General features: G+C 41.6%; 1 long non-coding RNA gene and 1 other non-coding gene across 6 annotated transcripts in view; one reads left to right on the forward strand and one right to left on the reverse strand.

The window, feature by feature from the left end:
- LOC106025813 (uncharacterized) overlaps window positions 1-15,080 on the forward strand; it is a 49,818-nt gene extending 34,738 nt beyond the window's left edge. For 4 of the 5 annotated variants that reach the window (XR_010050232.1, XR_010050234.1, XR_010050233.1 and 1 more), the window contains exons 2-3: window positions 8,227-8,324; window positions 15,044-15,080. This is a non-coding gene — a long non-coding RNA (uncharacterized LOC106025813). Of the gene's footprint in view, window positions 1-6,275; window positions 6,416-8,226; window positions 8,325-15,043 lie in introns of all 5 variants that reach the window. The other variant, XR_010050231.1, reaches the window with a different exon arrangement.
- LOC111754664 (small nucleolar RNA SNORA2/SNORA34 family) lies at window positions 1,607-1,743 on the reverse strand. Its single transcript, XR_002789346.1, has one exon. It is a non-coding gene; the product is annotated as a small nucleolar RNA SNORA2/SNORA34 family (small nucleolar RNA).
- Window positions 15,081-23,727: the final 8,647 nt, after the last annotated feature.

A 23,727-nucleotide genomic window follows, 5' to 3' on the forward strand; every position in this document is an offset into this window, starting at 1 on the left:
AATAAAATCAAACAAAACAGAATAAAACCAATTAAACAAATGAAAGCATTATAAGACTTCAAAACAATGTAATAGGAAACCAACCATGATTACCATGATACATTCCATTATGTTCAAAATAGCTGCCCATACCATCAGACAAAGTAAAATCTAACAAAACAAGATAGAACAAAGCCAAACCTAACAAAATTGTAAAAACAATGCAAGAGTTCAAGATAAGACAATAAGAAATTAACAGTAGCTTCCACCTTTCCCTCTCAGGTATTTCCTTCCCTATCACTCTTACAATAACTATTTTGCTTTCGGATCCGGTTAACTCCTTCTGTTTCTTATGGTAGGGTTCACGTGTATGAATTCAAACTGTTTTGCCCATGAGCATGATCTCCGATTGCATACATTTACCTACAAGAGCCTTGAAATTATTCTACTTTAGAGCTGAGTAGCTTTCCACTGCATGAAAATACCATTCTGCAGTTGATGGTCAAGTTACTCTTGCTTTTTTTCTGGTCTCTTGTCACATGGAACAATTATGATCTCTCCTTTGATTTTCAGTCTGTGGATTTCCTTTCCAGTTAAATGTGTTTCTTGTATACAGTAGTATATCAATGCATCTTGTTTCTTGATTCACTCTCCCTGTGTTTATTTTTATTGCTGACCTGAGGCCATCTGCATTAATGGTTACAACCATCATACGTGGGTTTGTCTCTGCCTTGCTGTCCTCCTGCTGTTAGCCCTCTACTTTTCCCCTTCATCCAATTGCCTCTCTTGTTTGGCAATCCTCTTCTGCAGCTGTTCCTGGAAGCACGGTCATCTTTATCACTCTAGAATACCCTTAGCACTCTCCATGGGGATGGTTTGGTAGTCATGAATTCCTTCAGTTATTCTTTATCATCGAAGTATCTTATTTTTCCATCAATTTTGATAATTTTTCAGGGTATATCAATCTGGTTTGGAAATTGTTTTCTTTCAGGGTTTGAAATGCTTCACGCCAAACTCTTCTTGATTTGATGGTTTGTGCTGATAAGTCTGCTGTGATTCTTCATAGGTGATCTCTTTCTTTTCTCTAGCAGATTTTAATATTCTATTCTTCTGCTGAGTTTCAGGGATTTTTTAAAATTTTTTTTAATTTTTATTTTTATTTTAAAGGGAGTAAAATTAGACACAACAAAATAGGACATAAGAAAGCAATGTAAGGAGATATAAATTTCAAAGCTAGATGACCTGAGATCTTCACTATCTATCATATTGTCTCTTGTTTTCTTCCAAATAGTTGTCCATGTCTTCACATACAGAGAATTCCTACAAAACAACTAATATAAGACTGATCCAAACAGAATGAGGAAGGTGTTTTATGTCTTCAAAACCAGATAATAGAGAAGTCACTAATGGTTGTCGTACAGTCTTTCATTCTCTTCAAAATAGCTGTCCATACTTTCATGTATGTTGAAGTTCAACAAAACAGGCAGGGAGAGGGAGGGGTTGCTTGGTTTCCCAGCACTCCAGCTCTCAGCATGGCGTGGGTCCCAGTAATCGCCAGTGGCTCCTGTCCTGGGCCACCAACAGCCTGCCACACTCACAGCTGCTCATGGGGTGGGGGTGGGGTTGCTTCGAACTGTTTCTAATGAATTGACCATTGCACTGCCCAAGTTCTGAAATGGCCAACAGACCATAGAAAGACATCTCTTTAGGCTCCTGCTTGAAACCAACAGTGTCACGAAGCTGCCGGCCTTGATTCAGGGCCAGGAATTTCAGATATCTTGATTATTATATGTTTCGGTGTAGATTTACTTTAGTTATGGCTACTTGGAATTTTATATACCTCATTTATCTAAGTACCAGATTCATTTCTCATGTTTGGGAAGTTTTCTGCTGTTACTTCTGTAAATAGCCTTTTAATTTCATTTGCGTTGACCCCTGCTTTTTTTTTTTTTTTTTTTTTTTTTTTTTTTTTTTTGTCTTTTTTTGTTTTTATCAGTACCAGGGATTGAACTCATGACTGCCTGCTTGCAAGGCAGGCATTTATGCCACTGAGCTAAATCCCCAGCCCGACCCCTGGTTTTTCACTGATATCTATCACTCTTAAATTATGCTTCTTTGCATTATCTTGCAGCTGTTGAATTGTTATTTCCTGAGTCCTTGTCATTTTTAAGAGATTTTTCCTTTCATGATCACTAGCTGCAATGCTATCTTCATGGTCTGAAAGTCTATCATCAGTCTCTTTCAAGTGGTTTTGCCAGCTTTTGATTGAATTTTTAATTTCCTGGATCTCTCTTTGACTCTGTTTCATGCATTGTAATTCCTTTGTACATTCATTCAAGGTTTGCATCATTTTCCTATGCTCTTCTTTTTTATCTATGTCTTTTTTAGACATGCTGAGCAATTCTTTCAGTATGCTGTGATTTCTTCTTTTATCTGAGACATTATTTCTGATTTGACTGCTTTTACAATCTCACGAAGCTGTTTTCCTTACTTCAGTTGCTGTCCTCTCAGAGGTTTCAGGTGTGTGACTTCCATTTTCTTCCATGACTGTATCTCCAGACTTGTTCTCTGTGGCCTAGAGGTCTGAGATTGCCTTTTGCTCCTTCATCTTGAGATTCTCTTAGGTTTCTCCCAACAAGCTGGTTGTGGGGCTCCAGACACTTCCCACGCTGGCTGCCCCTCCATGGTGCAGGGGAATGGGACAGGCACCTGGGTTCCTCTAACCCCAGATTTACAGGGCGGTAGCAGGACAAGGGGCAGGTTTCTTCAGACCTGTGCACCTACACTGGGGCATCCCTGATGATCAGGGTTGCATGGAGGTGAGGCTGCTTCCCTCAACCTGTGTGTCTACACTGGGGCTCCTATGATCGTTGCAGGCACACAGAGGTGTGCTTGTCTGATTCTCCTGGTGGGTGATGGCTGCCTGGAAGAACCAAGCGCCTCCAATGGTGGTGGGGCTTACCTGGTTGCATGTTCCTGCTCCTGCTTTTGCCCACAGGAAGGAGCCTTCTGGTTGGTGGTGCCCAGCAGACAGAGGCAGATCTGTTTGGCTCTCTCTGCCTGCGCTGGCTGCCCTCAGGAAGAGGCCTTCAGGTGGCAGCCTGCTGCAGTAATTTTAATGTGCACACTTTCATCTCAAATTAAAGCACGATTATAAAAATTCAAGATGTCTAAAAGAATGTAATAGTAATAAGCAAAGTCAAAAATATCCTTATGTCTTTGTGCATAAAGTTTCTTTTATTTTATTAGGACAGAAACCATAAACCTCTAACCCCTTGGAATTGTTTTGGTGCACTGTAACTCAGTTTCCCAGAGCCTGATCACTCCTACCTTGAAAGAGCTAGTCTAATCCAGTTTGTGATCCAAAAAAAGTACTCCAACCCAATAATGCCGTATTTCAGTGCCATCCTGCTTTGAAGTGAACCAACTGGCTGTCCCCTATCTTTACTGTGACAGGAAAGCTTTCAAGTGACTGAGGACATCCAACAATGTTTTTCTGCTGAGTGACATAATCTCTTTTGTCATATTTGCCCAAAGACTTTTTGCCCGATACCCTTAAAGCTGTCCAAGGAGTAGAGACAGGTTCTTGGAACCTTACATAAGCTTCTGCTTCAGTTTGGCTATGGAGGGCTGGATTCTTTTTCTGAACAGCACAAGCAAGCTGGATAAAATCACGCAGGGAGGGAGAAGATTTGATTTGTCACTTGCCATTTATCTAATAGGTATTCCCACAGCACCTTCAGATTGCAGATTTCTGTAGGGGGATTTGGGGCTGCAGAGCTAAGGTCCTACTAACATATTTAACCCAGAGCTGGAGTGGCTGGAACACCGTAAGTCTTGTCAGGTGTTCTCTGGAGAAGCATAGCATTTTACAGCCACTACATTCACCCAGGTTAGGCACACACCCAGGTCACAGTAACCAACCTTTCTTCAGTTGGAAAGAAGTTGGAAAGAGGATGAGAGGAATCCTCCAGTTGTTAAATTATGTGCAGTGAAATGCTGTGTCTGACTTTGAGAGGTTTTATATTTCTAATACATTTGGTTACATTTAGTTCCTGATCTATTTGTTTCCAATTTTTGTTTTGTTTTGTTTTCTGATACAAGGCCTCTCTATGTAGCCCAGGGTCTCATGGAGAGCCTCCTGTTTCAGTCTCCACAGTTTTGGGATTATAATTATATGCCACCACGCCCAACTTGTTTCTGATCTTGTTCTATATTTTTTGATACATCCGATAAAAATAAACTTTGCTCTTGGTCTAGAGCTTTATTTCATATATATATATATATATTGCTTGTTATTTCTCTTCTGTTCAGGTCAAAGCAAGTCACAGCATCATTTGTTAAACATGCACCTCAGCATCTAAGACCACTGTTATGGTTTTGATAGAGAATTTTGCCCAAAGCCCCATAGACTCAGTGTCAAGGCTTTTAGAAGGAGGTGGATCATGGGAGCATAGTACTCATCAGTGGATTCATCTACCAGTGAGTTCAGGGCTGGGCGTGCTGTTAGCAGGGGGGCCTGGTTGGAAGAGGCAGGCCACGGGGTCTGACTGGGAAGGGTGTAATCTCCCTCCTTGGCACCTCCCTTCTTTCTTTGTTTCCTGACTGCCATGAGGTCAGCAGCTTTCCTTAGACCTCTCCACCATGCCCTTCCTGCCTCAGAGTCAGCCAACTATGGACTGAAAACATCAGCCAAAATAAACCTCTACTCCTTCAATTTTGTGTATTGGGTATTGCGTCTCGGGAACAAGGAAAGTGACTCCGATGAGCAGAAACTGAGTCTTACCTTTCTGATTTAGAAAAGTTCATTTATTGAACTTGTGCTATGCACACTTAAGCCCTATATCCAACTTATGATCTGGTAGGGATAAAGGACAGAGAATACAACTAAAATAAGTAGCGGCGGCTGGGAATGTAGCTCAGCACTGGAGCACATGCTAGACATGTGAGGGCCCTTGGTTATATTTACACAAAAAAGGGGAGTAAGCGTCTAGTCAGTCAGGAGATTCAGGCTCCAAGAATGACCCTCATTGGCTTGAGGGTTAACTAATTTTTCAGTAAGTTAAATTTAAATTGGATCTGGGGTGATCGTTAGGATTTCAAGTTACTTGACAGTGTTGAGCACCCACAATGCTGGGTGCTGGGACACACTTAGGAGACGGGAATGGGATAAACCACCGACCCTCACCTAGATCCTCTGTGGGGAAAGTAAGCAAAGCCAGCTCATGCGGGCTGCACAAAAGAGTCACGCGATGGGCCCATGCCAGCGCTGAGTCCAGAAGGGGCAGCGTCAGGCACAGTGGATCTGGGGACTCTTGGCTCCTTCTCTCCCTCTCCCTAAAGATCACCCTGCCACCCTGCACCAGCGCCTGCCTTACTCTGGCCCATTCCTCGGCTCCTGCCACTACTCTTGTGAACGGCATCTTTCCTATCACCATAATCATATTCAACTGTCTCCTCTTACAAAAGAAAACTCCCACCTCATTAGCTTCCTTCAGCCATACTTTTATCTCATTCCTCTTCACAGCCAAACTCAGCCACATTCTGCCACATCTTCTCTTCTCTCGCTCTTGGGCCCACTGTACTTGGCTTCTGTAGCTTTCTCCCCACTGGGAATCCTTGCTAAGGTCATCAGCCACCTTCAACATGTTTATCCACTCTCCTCTTCTGCAAACATTCTTTTCCTTTGGCTTCTACAGGGTCATGCTCTCTTGCTTTTTTCTCAACTCTTTAGCCATTGAATTCTTTATTGTAGTAAAATATACATATCATAAATTGTGTGATTTTTAATCATTTTTAAGTAAACCATTCAGTGCCATTAAATACATTCATGATGTTTCATTTGGGCTCATTAGTGTTTTACTTGGTTTCCTTCAGTGACCTCTGTGAAGCTGTAAGCTCCATGAAAGAGAGACAAGGACAGGCTTTGCTTGCTATTGTAGCCACTATGCTGGTCCAGACCACATGTTCACTATGTATTTGCTGAGTAAATTATAGAGAGCTAATCTCCATGTACACCTACCTAATTCATTCCCAGCTTCTCTGCAGAAGGAGGCTCCCTGCAGACCTGACGCCCTGCCAGGCTGGATTTTGACTGAGGTCAGGCAGAGGGAGGTGGGGGACATCACAGGACAAGAGGAGAGGAGAGTGGCCTCCTTGCTACCTCCCTCCATGACTTTCTCCTTCACAACCTGGCTCAGCACGGGCTGCCCACAACACTTTGGTCCTAAGTGGAATCGTGTTTCCCAGTATTGCTATTCTGTGTCTCACCATTATTTTTAAATTTTTAATCCTAGGAAGATTGATCGATAACAGAGACCAGTTATAAAACAAGCCTAGTCCAAGAGAAGACAGAAAAAAAAGGCAGAGCAAATGCATTATAAATGAGCCCTACAAAGTTTGGCAACTGATATGTGAAACTATATGCTTGCTGAGGGTAGGAACTGTATTTCATTCATTCTTTAACTCCCATGCTTAGCTCTTAGTATGCACTCCATAAATATTGGTGGAACGAGTTATTGGAAGAGTCAACATGATTCCAAGGTTCAGGGCTGGGTGATTCCCCTTTTCTCTTATTTCATCTTTTGTAGGATGGAGAATTGAACCTGGGGCCTTTACACCGAGTCCTTTTGATTTTTTTTTTAATTGTGAGACAGGATTTCCCTGAGTCATTACAAACCTGCAATTCTCCCGCTTCAGCCTTACCGGGCTGGGATTACAGGCATGAGCCATCACACCTGGTAGTGATTCCCTTTGTAGAGAAAAGTGGTGTTAGGTTAATATGTGAGCAGTAGTTACAGTCATGGTAAGGACAAAGAACGACCGTGTAGAAATAGTAGGATTTTTAGGGTCAAATGAATCTAAGTCCCAACACTCCCACCCAATTTTGGTTGAGTGACCTGACATCTCTTTAAGATAAATTTCCTTTCCTCTAAAATGAAAGTACAAATCCCCCAAATCCTAGTATTTCTGTGAGGAATGCATGAGATTATATATGTAGAGCCCATGCCCACTGAGACTCCCACCTAGCTAGACATCTTGAGATGTGACACAGAGACCCAACGACATCAGGGTGTGTTCCCAGGGATTTTCTCTGGGGTTTATTTCTTGTACCCACAAGGACAAGCTAGGAGTTCCCGCATCTGAATGATCCAGGGCTGAAGCGTCAGTTGAGAGAGCCTCTCAGTACGCATCAGCTGTTACCTCTGTTCCTGGTATAGCACTGCAGATTTAAGAGGTCTTCCTCTACCTACTTTTGTGGAATCCTAAGCAATTACAACTTGTGCCACTGATATTTGTAGATAATGTCTTAGCTTTTGGCCTTCTGTGCTGTGCAGGGTAGGACCACCGCCATGCCCTTTCCTCCGTTCGTAGTAAGACCATTAGGAATACATTAACCCTGCAATGGGGGTAGAATTCAGACCTAAACCCTCCTTCTATCTTTGATGCCCTTTGTATCTTTGTTTCCCCTATTTTCTTTTTTTTTTAACTTTTTATCGGTACCGGGGATCGAACTCACGACTGCCTGCTTGCAAGGCAGGTGCTTATGCCGCTGAGCTAAATCCCCAGCCCGTTTCCCCTATTTTCTAACTGCCCTGAGGGCAATGCCTGTTGATCCCAAAGACATAATTTCCCCACTCCAACATGGAGAACTGGCTCCATATTTTAGCCCATTAAAAAGTACCAAAAATGACCATCTCTAACACTCTACTGAATTTTCTGGGCAACTACAGCAGGAGACAGTGCTTTTTCAGGAACTGGGCAGAGAGGAGAAAGAAGTTCCCTTTCAGGATATTTACAATTCCAATAATGACCTCTGGTGACTTCCTACCCACAAGTAATTTCCCTTATAACTCATGAGAATTGACTTTCCTGTTGTTTAACTGACAACTAAAACATCTCTGTATCACTTAACAACCAAAGAATCTCAATATTCCAGGTTTTATTTTTCTCCTCTAAAGCTCACTGTACAAAGACTAGTTTATTACCATCCAGTTTACTCTGGTTGAATATTCACAACTCTATACACATGCAATATCTATAAATTTACCCATCTAAGCTAATGACTTCAGACTAAAGAAGCATATTTTAAAGATGCAAATATTGTGTATTTTAAATATGTATGAACATGCTGGGATAGAAAGACTGAAAGACCCCACTAATCCGCTAAAATCCGATGGAGGGAAAGACATGCAGCCTTCCGTTTCCTTTTCTTCAGATTTTTTTTTTTTTTTTTAAATCCTATAGTGCCTTTGGCTTATACAAAAATGCTCCTGGTATCCTAGAAAGACCTGCTCCGTAGCCAGATGATTTCGAGGATTTTCAAAGGCTGGAAGACATTCAAGGTACCACTTATTTATTTTGTTTTAGATGCATTTCTTTTGTGTCTTTCTTTCTGGAGAGGAGGTCTTGCCCTGTAGCCCCAGGCTGACCTCAAACTCCTCCAGTCCTCCTGCCTCTGCCTCCCACATGATGAGATTGTACCATCATGCCTAGCTAACAGTTTTTTTTTAAAAAAAATACTAAGATAAAGTATAAAAACATGTGTTTTATTTGTATTTTAACATATTGATGCTCTGACAGGAAAAAATAAATAAAAAATGGTTGTGCCATTGAGAAGACAGATGAAAGATTCAATTTTAAAATTCAAGGTATCCAAAGGCCATGTAGTTTAGTCATGGTTCTCAATGTTAATTTTGGCAGTGGGGGGAAAGACTGTTTTCTTTTCAAAACTGTCAAGAGAATCTCTGTGCCTTTCTTTGCAGACAGTGTTAAGAGCTTAAATTCAGTCCATTATAGATTGTGAGGCCTGGAACAGATGGTCTCTCAGCCTGTGCTCTCTCATCCAACCCCTCTCCCTCACCATAAGCTGAGAGTATTTAGTTAATATTGGGAGAGCAGCCAGGTGTGGTCACGAGCACAAGCCTGTAATCCTAGCTACCCAGGCGCTGAAGCAGAAGAATCTTAAATTGAGGTCAGCCTGCACTAATTTAAAATGTCTGAGGTTTCTCAATCCCCTGTACAGAGGGGGAAATGGGCAAGGATATTATTACTTAATAACAAAGAACTGAAGATGATGGTCATCAAGTCTTAGCCATTTTAACTATGTAAAGAAACACCTGAAGCCAGGCATAGTTCCCTGTAATCCTAGCACTGTAGGAGGCTGAGGCAGGAGAATTGCAAGTTTGAGCCCAGCTTGGGCAACTCTGTGACTTAGTAAGACTCCATCTCAAAAAACAAACCAATAAACAAACAAAAAGCCCCATGAAGGTAGATTCTAAGACCAGTTTTTCTCTCAAATGTTGAAGCCAAAGTTTTTCTTAGCTGATTTTTAAAGGTGTGTGTTTGATATATCTTATTTAAATCACAAACTCCTCACAAAGGAACTTATGCTGAGCTAGAACGAAATGAGTAGTTAGCATTATTGGTTAATGCACATTTAAATTGTTTGCTTTCAGATTTAAATTGGAAACCAGTTTTACACTTATGACATGGCTACACTAACACTTACACACCTATATTTGTAGATTTAGAAACGTCCTGAGCTGCATGCTTGTGACTGGACGCTGTTAGCCAACATACCTTACATACGTCCAAACGCCTGTCGTTCACCCAGTAACTGCCTGTGCTTTGGAAACAGAGAAGAGAAGCTCAGCCATCTGTATGTAATGCGTAGTTGAAGCCAGCTTTTCATGTAGATGAACTGGCTGATCTGTGACACTGATAAAAGCAGATCAAAGTTGGATTTAGGTCATCAGCCATCTTGCCCTGGGAGCTACTGGGTCAGTGGGTCATAGGAGAGAGGGAGGGGGTAGATGGTGCTGCGGGATCCTCACACAGCACGAGGGGAAGGTTTAGGGCTGAGGGCTCCCTAACAGGCTGACAGATCTCACTGGCAGCTCATCTGCCCTAGGCCAGCTGGGACAGAAAGTAGATTCATAAAGGTTGCGCGGCCCAAGCAAGAAGTTGAGCTTCTGTTCTCTATAACCGAGAAACAGCCAACTAGAGATGTAATTTCAGCACAGAAGGCAAAAGAGGGCAGAGAAAGAAGTGGTTAGAGAACAAAGGGAATTGACAAATACATTCCCTCTATTAAAGGCACAGAATTGCTCAGTGATGAAGGCCCTGGTTCAGTTCTGGCACCCCTCCTCCCAAAAAGGCTGTTCTTGGCCTTTTATTTCTTTTCTTTCTCTCCTCTCTTCACCTCTCCTCTCCCTCCTCCTTTCTTCTTTCTTTCTTGGGTGCTGGGCATTGAGCCCAGGACATTATATATATTAAAGAATACTCTCTTTGAATGTCAATTTCCTTTAATATATTTAAAAGTTTATTAAGTAATTATTTTTTTAATTTTTAATTTTGAAAGTAGTGAGGTACAACAGAACAAGACAGAATAAAGTCAACTGAGACAGTGTAGTGAAATTGGTAAGAACTTCACAGCAGCTTACCGGGATAACAGTAACAGGTATCACAGTATATTTCATTATCTTCACAATAGTTGTTCTTTCAATCACGTATATCAAAATGAAATGAAATACAGAACATTATAGAACTTATCAAAACAGAATATTGAATAGAGCAGTACCATTAATCAGAATAAAGCAAAACAGTAATAAAAATATTTGCCTTCAAAGAGATGGTAGAAGGAAGTCCCCCTTATTTGCTATGGTCAACCTCCCAAGAGACGCTCAGATTTCTGGTTCCCATTTGCTAACGGGGAGGGGGGGGTACCACCACAGGGGAGGGGGCTAGGGGAAGTGGAATGTTTGACTCTGGGCTGTGCACCAGTAGGTTCACTATTGCTTAGCAGGGAGGCAGGCTGCTTGCTTGGTTTCCCAGGGTCCTAAGTTCCAACATGGCACGGAGCTCAGGAGACACTGGTTAAGCAAGTAATTATTTATTAGTGTTTCTTTAAAAGTTATTTATTTTTAAACTATTCTTTCTAACAAAATAAAGAATGTCCTCCATGTCCAAACACACTATACCTAATTATTACAGTATTGTAAATTTCCTAGCATATAGATTAGGAGAGCCAAGTGGCCCTATAAAAGAATCATTTCTTCTTGAAAAAGAAAACTGAATTGTACCTTTAAGAAACACAATTAAAGAATATACCTAACTGAAAAAAAATCTAAAAACAGAACTTTATCTTTTAATACTTTAAGTACTTAGTTTATCCAGTTGGGTGTTACTTCCTGGTATTGAAGTAATTCTAAGTAACACAAACAACAATACAAATATGAGTTATAATCATTTGGAATGTTAACTGTTTTACTCAGACAATTGCATAATTGTTTTTCATTGTTTGCTTGCTTGCTTGCTTCTGTAACTGTAGACTAGATTATAATTTTCACGGGATCTATGGACATGCTTTGTGATACAGGGTGAGTGGTCTCAATGAAAATAAACATCAAGTAGTACAAGCCTGTAATCCTGGCACTCCGGAGGCTGAGGCAGTAGAGTCACAGTTTGAGGCTAGCCTGGGTTCCATCAGGAGACCTTCTCTCTGAAAAACAAACTTCAATCTCCTGTTTTATTTTTGTGGTGCTAGGGTTCAAACCAGGGGCACTCTACCACTGAGCTACAGCCATAGCCCTTTTTTATTATTTGGTTTGAGTCCAGTTCTTGCTAAATTGCCTAGCTGAGTAGCAAACTTGCAATCCCCCTATTGGTTCAGTGCCCTGAGTAGCTGGGAGGACAGGCATGCCCCACAGAACCTGGCTGCCTCTAATTCTAAAGTTAGTAGTCTGGTGCTCATAATAGTAGGAAATGCAGCAGTATTTGCAGGGTTTTTTTTCTTCATTTCTCTTCAATACCAAAAAAGGAATATGGTTTATTTTATTTTTGTTTTGTTTTTGAGACAGGGTCTCAGTATGAGGTCAAGGCCAACTTCAAACTCCTGGTGAGTCTGCCTCAGCCTCCCAATGCCTGCCCAGCTAAAATGGGTATGTTTCTAAGGGAGATTTGCAGTGTTCACTAATGTACAGCCAGTCATAATATAAATTTAAATAATGTCTGTGTTGCGGAGAACAATTTAGTGGGTTTTAATTCTCAAACGTGAATTAAACATGAAGAATAAGTCCTTTCTGTTTTAACTACCGCAGTTTCAGATGGGTGGGGGTGGGGGTGCTAGCGTGGTGGGCTCTCCAGGAGCAAGTGGTGCGACAGGACAGAGTGGGCAAAGATTTCATGGGGGCACAAATGTTGAAAAGACAGAAGGCGGCAGATTTGGGCAGGGCAGCCCTGGGACTCAAGAAGACCTGGCAAAAGCTGTGCACCCAGCAAGCAACTGCACAGCAAAGGAGTCCTTAGTCCCCACCTGCCTCTGTCACAGCAGGGGCTGTCCTGGAAAGAGTGGGAACCCTGCCCCAAAACTGACACTGGTCCCCAGGGAGCTGTACATCGGCAGCTGTTGTCAGCCTTGGGTGACAGGTGCCAGATATACTTTCTACTACATTTCTAAGGATCCCTCTTTCCCCTTTCAGTCTCAAAACTCCTCAGATCTCACTCATTTCCTGGCCCCTCATCTCCCTAGCCAAAGAAAAGTTTAGGTTCCTCTCAGTTATGCAGTTCGACACATTAGAGATGACTTTTCTTGCTTCTGTAGTTGGGGCGTCATTTTCGAAAAGAGCTACCAGGCATTTCCTCTGGATACAAAGATGCTACTCCCTTAATAAGAGAAAATGGTAGTGGGCAGGATGATGTGTGCCTCATTACAGCACTCTGAGAGGCCGAGGCAGGAGGACAGCGAATTTCCAACTCTGTGCTCACCTTGAGAAATTTAGTAAAACCATATCTTGGAAAAAAGAAACTGCTGGGGCTGTAACCTTGGGTTTGTTCCCAGGGAGGGACAGGCACAAGGACAGGGACACAGGGAAGGAAAAGAGGAGAGATAATAGTTGTGGGAAATTCCTGATTTAAGTACCAGCTGCCTCTCATTATTACAGAGTAAAGCTACCAAAGAAGGTAAGAGCGGAGTGAAATATGAAATTTGGAAGCAAAAGTGAGAACTCCACTGCCCTGGATGCATGGAATTATCTTTTAAAGTTTAATATACATCTGAGATTGGTTTAAGGTGTGAGTGCTATACAAGTTCAAGAATTTTCTTAAACATTTATAACTTAAATTCTAATCAGATACTTTCCTGTTGTTATTTGGTAATGTTGACTGCAATGTTTAATAATTCATTAGAGAGTAGAAGCTTTAATGTATAAATTCAAAAGCATAAAAATGTACATTCTTGTCAGGCTTGGTGGTGCACACCTGTAATCTCAATACTTGGGAAGTTGATCACAATTTCAGTGCCAGCCTGGGTTACATAGTGAGATCAAGGGAAGTTTGGACTACATTGCAAGATCCTATTTTTAATAACAAACAAGCAAATTCTTTATTTGTTCAAAACTAAATGCCACCTCTATGTTTTTGATACGGTGGTTAAGGTAGAATGTGGCATTGGTTCACTTTTGGGGTCTACTTGAGGGACTGATGGGGTACACTTCAGAGTTTGTATGCATGGGTCATGAAGGTGTGGTTCTAGGGTCCATTGTTAGTCCCTCACCCCTTCTTCTCTGACACAGTTGTCCTCTGAATCTTGATTACCATGAACTAAGCAACTTTGCATGCCATGATGTTTCTGCCTTATGGCCAGGTGACTATGGACTGAATCCCTTAAAAATGTGAGCCAAATTAAACCTCTCCTCCTTTAAGTTGGTATTGGGTATGTGTACTAGTGATGGGAAAGCTTGTACAGAAAATCAGTGTCAAGAGTGGGGTCACTGCTGTGAGGGTACCTCACCATGTGATTTAGAAGCCTTTGGAACTGGTTTGCAGGAATTTGGAAAGATTTGGCTATAGAACGAGCTTGATGGGTGATTTTGCTCAGGGCTTGGAAGACCTGTCAGAATTCTGATAGAAATGCAAACCAAGAGACCAGGCTCCAGATATTTCAACTGGGTACAAGTATTCCACTAGAGGCCATATGTGCCACACTGGCAGAAAATTTGTTCATATTTTGCCCACATCCTGAGTCTTTGACAGAGTCTAAAATTAAGGGTAGCAGACTAATTGATTTGGTGGATGAAATTTCAAAGAAGCTCAACATTTAGGATGTGGCATAGATACTTGGCTACTTTTACCCATATTTATAATGAGAAGCATGAACAGAAAGAAAAGCACAAAATTCTGAAAAACTTAAATTTTGGTCTGACACAACCATGTGTAATTTTAGGGCCAAAGGAGGTGTGGTTGGAAAGAGATTAATTCTATAAAAATGAAGCCAAGTACAGTAAAATCTTGGTTTGTGAGCATAAGTCATTTTGGAAAAATGCCTGTAATCCAAAGCCCTTGCATATCGAGGAGAACTTCCCCATAACAAATAATGGAAACTCAGATGATTTATTCTACAACCCAAAGTCACTCATATAAAATGATTACAATGCTGTAATGCAATACAAAATAATAAAGTACATAACATAAAAAATAAATTACTCTGTGCTTACCTTTGAAAATGTTCATGGCTGGTGTGAGGGAGACAAGACACAAGAGTTATTGTGTGGGACAACTTTCACTATTGCTAATGGAACCACTGCTGTTAGTTCAAAGGGATCTTTAATAAGGAACCTATTTAATGACACTTGATTCTGCTTCCTTTTGAGGATTTTGCAGAAATTTAACATTGCATTGTCATTAAACAGACTCACTGCTTGCACTGCTGCAGCCTTATATAGGTTGTGCTTTTCTACATAATTTGCATTGTCTCCTACATTTTACACATCTCCCTAACCTCACTTAAGTGAGCGCTTCCCCTGTCCTTTTCTCTTTCTCCTTTGCAGATGGGATCTTCCCCATAACTTCTTGCTGTTAGGAGATGATCATCTACAACCCCGCAGTGAGAGAGAGAACCATTGGTTCAGTTGTGATCATGTGACGTTGAGTGTCACATACTACTCATTTTCTAAGATATCACTTGTTTATCAAGATAAAGTTTATTAGAAATGCTTGCTCATCTTGCAAAACAGTCACTGAACAAGTTATTCACAATACAAAGTTTTTTTTCTACTTTGTACAGGAACAAGAAGAAAGCTGCCTTGGGAATATTCCAGAAATCAACAAGACTCTACTCATCACAGACTCAAGGATATAAAAGTGTCAACCTTTCATTTGAGAAGAAAGTCCCTAAGATATTCTGCTTAAGAAGGGCTTCCTAGGGACCTGGTTCCCTGGGATTCATTACACCGTCCCCAGTTATCCAGGCACTCAGAGGTCAATCCAGCCATGGTCCAAGGTGCCACTTGAGCTGGTAGCAGACATTGGTATTACCCATAATTCTGGTTTTACCAGCATGCAGAATGGAAGATTTGTTAATGAAGTCTTGGAGGCCTCCATTCAGATTTCTTTTTTTTTTTTAATTTTATTTAAGAGGAAAAAGAGAAAAACACAAAACAAAACAAAGCGCTGTAAGGGTACACGTAATACAGAACTACAAAAGACAAAAAAAAACATAATAGTAAGAAATCACCTGCTAATTACATATTATCATCTTGGAAATAGTTGCTCAAATCACAGTATCAAAGAATACAAAGTGGACATTCAAACAGAGAGACTGCAAACAGCTGTGTTCAATGATCCAAAAACATTAATATAGTCAGCTATTTAACACCCCTAAACACACTTGCTGTTATATCCGTTAGAGCTCTTTTTTTTTCCCCCTCTCTTTTTTACAACAAAATTTACACATTTTGGATTTTATTACTCCTTAGTTCTTATTACTTTTTTGGGGGAGAGAGAATAAAGTCAAATATGGAAAACAAAGCTGTCAGTCAAAACCAAGGATAGACATAGCACATGATGTAGAACAGAGTACAAGGTTATCAACAATGGTTATCAACGTTGTCTCTTGTTTCCTTAAAAAGAATAGTCTATCTCATTAGATATTATAAAGTTGGACAAAACAGTAGAGAACAAGACCAATAAAACTTAGGCATTGTAAACATTACAGGACTTCCAAAGGAGACAACAGTCAAATCAGAATGGGCATCTTAGTGAATCTTATTGCCTTCAAAGTAGTTGCCTATACCCTCAAACTTGATACTATCATATAGAATGGAAAAGAGTCTAATCAGTCAAAACAAGATCGTGGGAGTATTACAGGACTTCAAAACAAGTTAATAGGAAATCAAAAAGAGTTACTATAATATATGCTAATTTTTTTTAATTTTTCCCCTTAATTAAAACAAACATAAGAAATAACTAAATAATTTTTTTAAAGAATAAGGTAGAGATTGAGATAAGCTCCAACATGGCGTGGATCTCAGGAGACACTGCTAGATCTCCCCCTGGAAGGGCTGCAGGCTGCCACCCTGCCTCCACTCACAGGGAGGGGAGATGCTGGCTTGGCTTCCCAGAGTCCTAAACTCCAACATGGCGTGGATCTCAGGAGACACTGCTAGTTCTCCCCCTGGAAGGGCTGCAGCGGGCTAAACTACCACCGCTTACTAGGGAGGGGAGGTGCTGGCTTGGCTTCCCAGAGTCCATTCAGATTTCAAAGGAAAGCCAGAGAGGTCAGACAAAGAGCCCCTGAGAGGTCAGAGCAGGGAGCTGTAGAAATGAAACCAAAGGTGCAGCAGAGATTCGAAGAAGTCAGAGATGCTACAAATGTGGAATGTCTCCTAGGACAGCTGCAGGCCAAGGGTGAAGCCAGTCTGAGAGAGGTTTACGGGCTGCCACTGGCAAGGCCTCAGGGAGGGGGCAGTCCAGGCCCTGTGGAACTCACTAACATATTCCTTGGAGCTACAGGACTTAATATTTGCTTTGTTTGGTTTCAGTCTTGCTTCTGTCTGATTCTTTTTTTTTTTTTCCTGGTAGGGGATCGAACTCATGACTTCATGCTTGCCAAGCAGGCACTTATAACACTACTGAGCTAAACCCCCAGCCCTTCTGTCTGATTCTTTTCTGTCTTCCTATGGGATGGAAATGTTCACTCTATGATATTGTACTTTAGGATGATATAATTTGTGGTTTTTAAAAATGATTTTACAGAGATTCAGAGATTAGAGTTTGCCTTTAGTCTCAGAAGAGACTGACTTGGATTTTTTAAAAATTCTGGAACTGTTGGGACTTTTGGGAAGGGATTGTTGCTTTTCCAGTTGTATGAAAGAGTAGTATTATGTTAGCTGAAATTATGTCTGCACAATAGTCTTCATTTGGAGATGAAGTAAGACTTAAAGAAATGTGTTTATTTCTGGGCACGATGGCACACACCTGTAATTCCAGCACTCCAGGGGCTGAAGGAGGATCACTGTGAGTTTGAGGCAAGCCTGGGCTACATAAGTGAGTACAAGGCCAGTCTGTATTACTAGTGAGATCCTATCTCAGAGAGAGAGAGACAGACAGACAGACAGACAGACAGACAGAGACACAGACACAGACAGAGAGACAGAGAGAGAGAGATGTTTGTTAACAAAGAAAGGATAGGTTAGGGAGAAATGTCAACTTGATTGGTGGGGGATTGGTGGAACACACTTGTGGGTGTGATTGGGTGGGTCACGAGAAGCGGCCACAGGACCTGTGTCTCAAACCGTGCCCCTTTCTCTCCTAAGCTGTTCCCTTGCTCTGCTCCCCAGCCACCATGAACTAAGCAGCTTTGCTCCATCGTACCCTTTCAGCATGGCAGTTCTGCCTTGGAGCCAGCTGATCATGGACTGAATATCCTTAAGGAGGAGCTTGATCCTCTCCTTTAAGTTGTGGGTGCCAGCTATTGTGTTCTAGTGGCAGGAAAGCTAATATATTTCCATATTGAATTTCTGGAGAGTTACAGACATGTATCATTGTGAAGGCCACGTTTTCTGAAACTGGGTTCCTGAAAATGGGGCTTTTAGTTCAAAGGATATTCTGAATTTAAACATATGGTTCCAATACTGTCCCATCTGTGGAGGAACAAGGATGATTCTCCTTGAAATAGGAGCAATTGTCTCCATTTTGGCTAAACCTGGCCCTCTCACAGTGACTTGACATGTACAGAGCTAGGAGGACATTACCTTCTCCCCTCGATTAGCTTTAAGCAATGTAAATGGGTCAGGCCGAGGTGCTGATGTGTCTTTGAAGCCATGTGATAGGTCAGTGATGCTCTGCATACAGCTTCCAAATAGCATGTGTGAGCTGGGCTGAGTGATGGCCACGCTGTGAGCTGAGAATGAGCCTCAAGAAAAGAGGCTGTGACTTCTCAGGGCATGGATTACCCATCAAAACGGAAGCAGCAACCCCAAAACGTTAGATAGTGCCTCGGATTGTGTCAAGCAGATTCCTCTTTCTGCACAGCTCTGTCTCTGCGTACAGCAGAGGTGATTTCAGGCCTCACGCAGAGCCCAGCTCAAGGCACTCAGGTACTTCCTGCCACTCTCAGGCTCATCCTCAGGCCACTCCCCTCCTCGTGAATTGATAAAACCAGGTTCAGCTCTGGGTTGAGGACTTCGTCCCATTGGCCATTATTCTAGCTGGACTTAGGACCCCCGTAGGTCCCCCAACTATGAAAACGCCTTAGCGTTTCATTCTCGCCATGTGCTGCACTGGAAGTGGTAGACTGGAATTACCTTATTAAATTCCAGTCACTTTTCCATGGGATTACAAATGTGGACTTGCTGGACTGTGACAAGGTCCAGAAGGGCCTTCGATACCACCCTCTCATGTATGAATGTCCAATTATGTACACTCTCACCAGCCTGGAAATCATCAATCTTTTCAAGTTTTATCAAGCAGATGGGCAAAAATATAATTTTATTATCACTTTAAATTGCATTTCCCTTGCTACTAACAAGATTGAGCAGCTTTTCATGTTTGTATGACCCCTGCACTTGCACTCATTCTTTGGGTCGTTTGTCTTCTTCTTTTTTTAAAAGACAGGGCCTCTGCTATGTAGCTTAGGCTGGCCTGGAACACACAGTGGTCTTCTTGTCTATGCCCCGCTGGGTCTTCTGTCTTCTGACTGACTTATAAAAGCCTTTTTAACCCAAACCCTCAACACTTTTTAAAATCATGTTTATGCTACAAATATTCTTTTTTAATTTATCATTGATGTTTGACTGTCTTTAGCAGTGATTAAAATCTTTCAGACAGGGGCTAGGGATTTAGCTCAGCAGCATAAGCACCGACCTTGCAGGCAGGCAGTTGTGAGTTTGATCCCCGGTACCGATAAAAACGAAAAAGACAGAAAAATAGAGAAAAAAAAACCCTTTCAGACAGTGCCCATACTACCACCCTGAACCACTTTTTGGACAGTGCCAACATTGCAATTCTACCTGAATACAGAGGTTTTAGTGTAGAAAAAAACAACCCGTCTATTAACGTCTTGTGTCTTAGAAGAAAACCACAGTAACACACATGCCATGGGTTTACCATCACTCCTATAAAATCATAAAGATGCCATTCCATGCCCCTCAGCTCATGGGCAAGAGGTAAAAGACACACAATGATAATACAATTTGAGAAAGTTTTATACACAGATAGTCTTCTCAATAAATAGCAGAGGGAGCACTTCTAATATTAGCAGCAGGCTGTTTTCATGTTAAAAATACTTCTTAATGGGCAATGAAAATAACGTAACTCTAGTGAGGGGCACTGGCGTATTTTTATCACAAAGCCAGCCAAATGATGCCTTTTTATTTTTGCTTAATCATCATGCTGGGAATGGACCCTAGGGCCTCTTAAATAGCAGGGCCTTTATCAGTGGGCTACACTCCCATTCCACAATCAGTACTTTCCCCAGAGTGTGACCACTCCGAACCTTATTCAACTCCTACCTCCTCTCACATGCTCCCTCTAGGCCTACAGCTTCCAAATTCCATTTTACCCACTGTTTCTATCCACCATTCTATTTTTAAAGGAGTGTTACTTGTTAGCTTGCAATAGGCTTTTTAGATACAGCAACAGTGAGTCTTTGGATTATGAATATGTATATGAACAATGTCTGAGAAACTTTTCTTCAAATAGTTGACTTTGTAAAAAGAAATTTTAGATTTTAGTATTTTAAAATAGGAAAGCTGATTTCCCAGTTTAGTAGTCATTCATGTAACAAATATTAACTGTACACCTCTTATATGCTAGGCACTCTTTTCCTTTTTTCTATTTATTTATTTAGAGACGGGGTCTTGCTATACAGTTCAGGCTTTCTTTGAGCTCACTGTAGCCCACACTGCCATGAATTCATGGAGATCCTCCTGCCTTGGCCTCCCAATTGCTGGGATTACAGGTAGATGCCACCATGCTTAGACTCTTTATTTCTCTTACTGTTTTGTTTTTGTTTTTGTTTTTTTGCAATGCTTGGTATCAAACTCAGATCCTCATGTGTGTCAGGAAGACTTTCTACCCCTGAGAACTATACCCAGGCTGAACACTCTTAACTGTTGTAAGTATAATTTTGTAACCTTGGCACTTACCTGCTAGTAAAGGCGAAAGAAACCAGTAAAAGCATAAGTACATGTCAGTGATACATAAAATAAAGAAAAATAAGACAGCATAAGTGGGGTGTTATAAGTTGAACTGTACATCCCTGAAAGAGGTTGAGATCCTGACCACTGTGACTTAATTTATTTAGAAATGGAATCTTTGCAGATGATCACATTAACATGAGACCTTTAGGACAGTCCCTAATTCATTATGACTGATACGCTTATAAAAGTGGTAATGCAAGGTAGGCACGGTGGTCTGTACTTGTGATCTCAGCATTCTGGGAGGCTGAGGCAGAAGGTGTGAGCTCAGTTTGGGCAACTTAGTGGGGCTCAATTAAGGAAAAAAAAAAGGATGTAGTGAGACTGGTTCCCTTTTCTCAGGCTACTCCCAGTCTGTAGTGTGGGGACAGATAAGACAGATAAGAAAACATTTCGGATGAAGGCACAGGAGATGAAGAAGAAAATGTGATAAAATATGTATTAAACTGATCTTGGTGCATTTATGGATGCTATTCAATGGTAGGTGCCCAAAAAGAGATGAGGGAGGAGAGGAACAGGACCAGATGAAGAAAGAAGAGAGGAAGAAGAGATGACCTCATAAGGCCTCAGGCTCTGAACTCCTAATTTCCCCTCCCGCAAGCACGATGCAGTGGGGGAAGTTAAAGGAGGAGCCATGCTCCCCAGGCGCTTGGGTTAGGGCTACAGCATAAAGTATTTCCGGTTTCTGTGCATACTTTCAATTCTGAGTCTTTTTTTTTTATCACAGAGATAATCTAGAATCATCTCTAATATGCATCTCTATCATCAGACATAGTCAGATCTCACACTTTTTAAATTTTGTTTCTTCAGATTTGACTGGAAACAACTCGTGCAGAGACAATTCATTGTAATCCAGTCACAACTCTGAAGGTCTTATCTAAGTCTTGTGCAAGGGGCCACCATCAATCTTCCTTCTGCATGAAGCCTGTGGAACATCCAGGGGCACTAATTTCCCAAAGCACTGATCTATTTATGGTAGGTGGGTGGAAAAGACAGAGCAAGGAACCCCATGTACCAAAGATAGCTTCTGTATGAACAGTGGGGATGTAAGACCTACAGGAAACAAAGGGGAAAATGGACAAAACTGCAATTGCACTAATATGGTGGCCGCTTTGCCTCTTACGTCTCTCTTTTTCTTTCTTTCTTTTCCCCTTCTTTGCCCTCCCCTCTTTTCCTTTCTTCCTTTCTATACTGAAGGTTAAACCCAGGGCCTTACCACGAGCTACAAATCCAGCCCTTTTCTTCCCTTTCCTGTTTCCCTTTCCCCTTCCCTTCCATTTCCTTCTTTCTTTTCTCTATGTCCTCCCCTCTCCTCCTCTTCTCTCTCTCTCCAGGATATCACTAAGTCATTTGGTTTCTCAAACAAAGATCAAAGTTCTGATCCTCCTAACTCAGTCTCCCAGAGATGCCTGGCCATCTCTTGTGGATGAATACTGGTAGTATGACAGGCACTATTTCAGCAAATAAAAAACCTGTCACTAAATAGATATTTAACATTGGCCAGTTTTATTGCAATTTCTAGTGCCTGTTCCAAAGTAAACCTTTAACCAGTATGGAATGCTTAAAACATGTTTGCTGAATCGATAGATGGCTTTAAGATCTAAAACTATATAATTCTATATTTTAAAAAATGATAATTATGGGTAATCATACTAGGAAAAAATGATGTGTTCACGTTCCTCTTTCTCATAATTGACAAGTTCCCTAACACCAGTTAACTGTAATGCTTGACTATGAAATGAGTAGTGGAAATTTTTTGCAAGGAAAATTATTCCTTGTATTTCACCTTTGTATTTTCTGCATACTCTGCCTATTTATGTATTTATTTATTTGTAGTTCTGGAAATTAAGCCCAGGGACTTCACACTGAGCTAAATTCCAGTCCATTTTTGAGACAGGGGTCTTGCTAAGTTTCTAAGTTGCCCAGAATGGGCTCAAAAGTGGGATCCCCCTGCCTCAGCACCCCTAGATGCTGAGGTCACGGGCATGAGTCACCATGCCCAGGTCATGTTCTGCCATGCTTAAAGCTGCTGAGTCTGGTTTGCTTTTTGGCTGTTAAGGCTGCAAGCTTGTGTGATGCGTTGGTGCAAATCAGGAACTGCCCTGCAGGTGTGTGAATCTGTGTGACCAGAAAGACTGCCCCTTCTCTCAGCAGAGGCAACCCCACACCCATCCACATGGCCCTCTTGCTCCCCTGGCCAGGCAGCTCAGTGCCGGGCACCAACTACACAACCAGATACTTTGTTCTCAGGGCCAAAAATCTTGGCTTTTAGAACAATACAGAGAAACCTCCCAATGCTGGGCATTCAGCCAGGCAATGAAGATAAAAAGAGAAATAAGACAAGAGTCTACCTTTGGCAGATAGAGAAGAGGGCTATGTAAGCAGATTACCACAATAACAGCAGGTAAAATGATCAAAGAGAAACACAAACCACTTAGGGTCACAAATGAACAGCTCATTTTTTCTTGGATGTGGCTTTTCTTAGAAAGGAAGAGGCATCTGAACAGGATCAAGAGAATGAGGAGGCCAGGTGTGGTTGCATATGCCTGTAATCCCAGCTCTTGGGAGGAGGCCGAGGCAGGAGGATCTCCATGAGTTGGAGGCCAGCCTGAGCTACTGTAAGGGTTGATATGTCAATGTGAACAGTTTAGAAGTTGAACTGAATGACTCAGCGGGTGGCCAGGGTCCTCACTTTGTAAACATCCTCATAATGTGCACGAGGAGGGCATGGAGATAGTATGGGTATAAAGAACTCATCCTAGGGCTGGGGACCTGCACACAATGTAAGGGAGGAAAAGAGTCTTCCTCTCTTTGCCCTCTTTGTCCTCTTGTTGCTTTTGCTGTCTTCTGCCACCTTGAACTGTTGCCCCCTGTGCCACACCACCCTTCTTGGAGCCAGCTGATTATGGACTGAAACCCTACAAAGTGAGCTAAATAAACCTTTTCCTCTTTAACTATGTGTATGGGGTCTTTTGGCTTTTTTTTTTTTTTTTTTGGTACCAGGCTCGTGACCTTGCCCTTACCAGGCAAGCACTTGAGCCACGAGGTAAATCCCCGCCAAATGTCGGGTGCTTTGCCACACAAGGAGAGAAAAATAACCAAGACAACTACATAGAAGCCAGACTCAACTATAAAACAAAACAGTCTTAAAAAAGAAAGAAAGAAAGAAAGATAAAGAAAAAAGAAGATGAGAAATTCATGATGTTGAACAGGGGCAGTATAACTTTTGATGAGTAAAACAAGCCTTTCTTCCTGTACCCTCAAACCTCGG

This window comes from Cavia porcellus, unplaced genomic scaffold (assembly GCF_034190915.1).
Source record: "Cavia porcellus strain 051 isolate PalLab524CR breed Dunkin Hartley unplaced genomic scaffold, mCavPor4.1 scaffold_10, whole genome shotgun sequence".
Classification (NCBI taxonomy): Eukaryota; Metazoa; Chordata; class Mammalia; order Rodentia; family Caviidae; genus Cavia; species Cavia porcellus.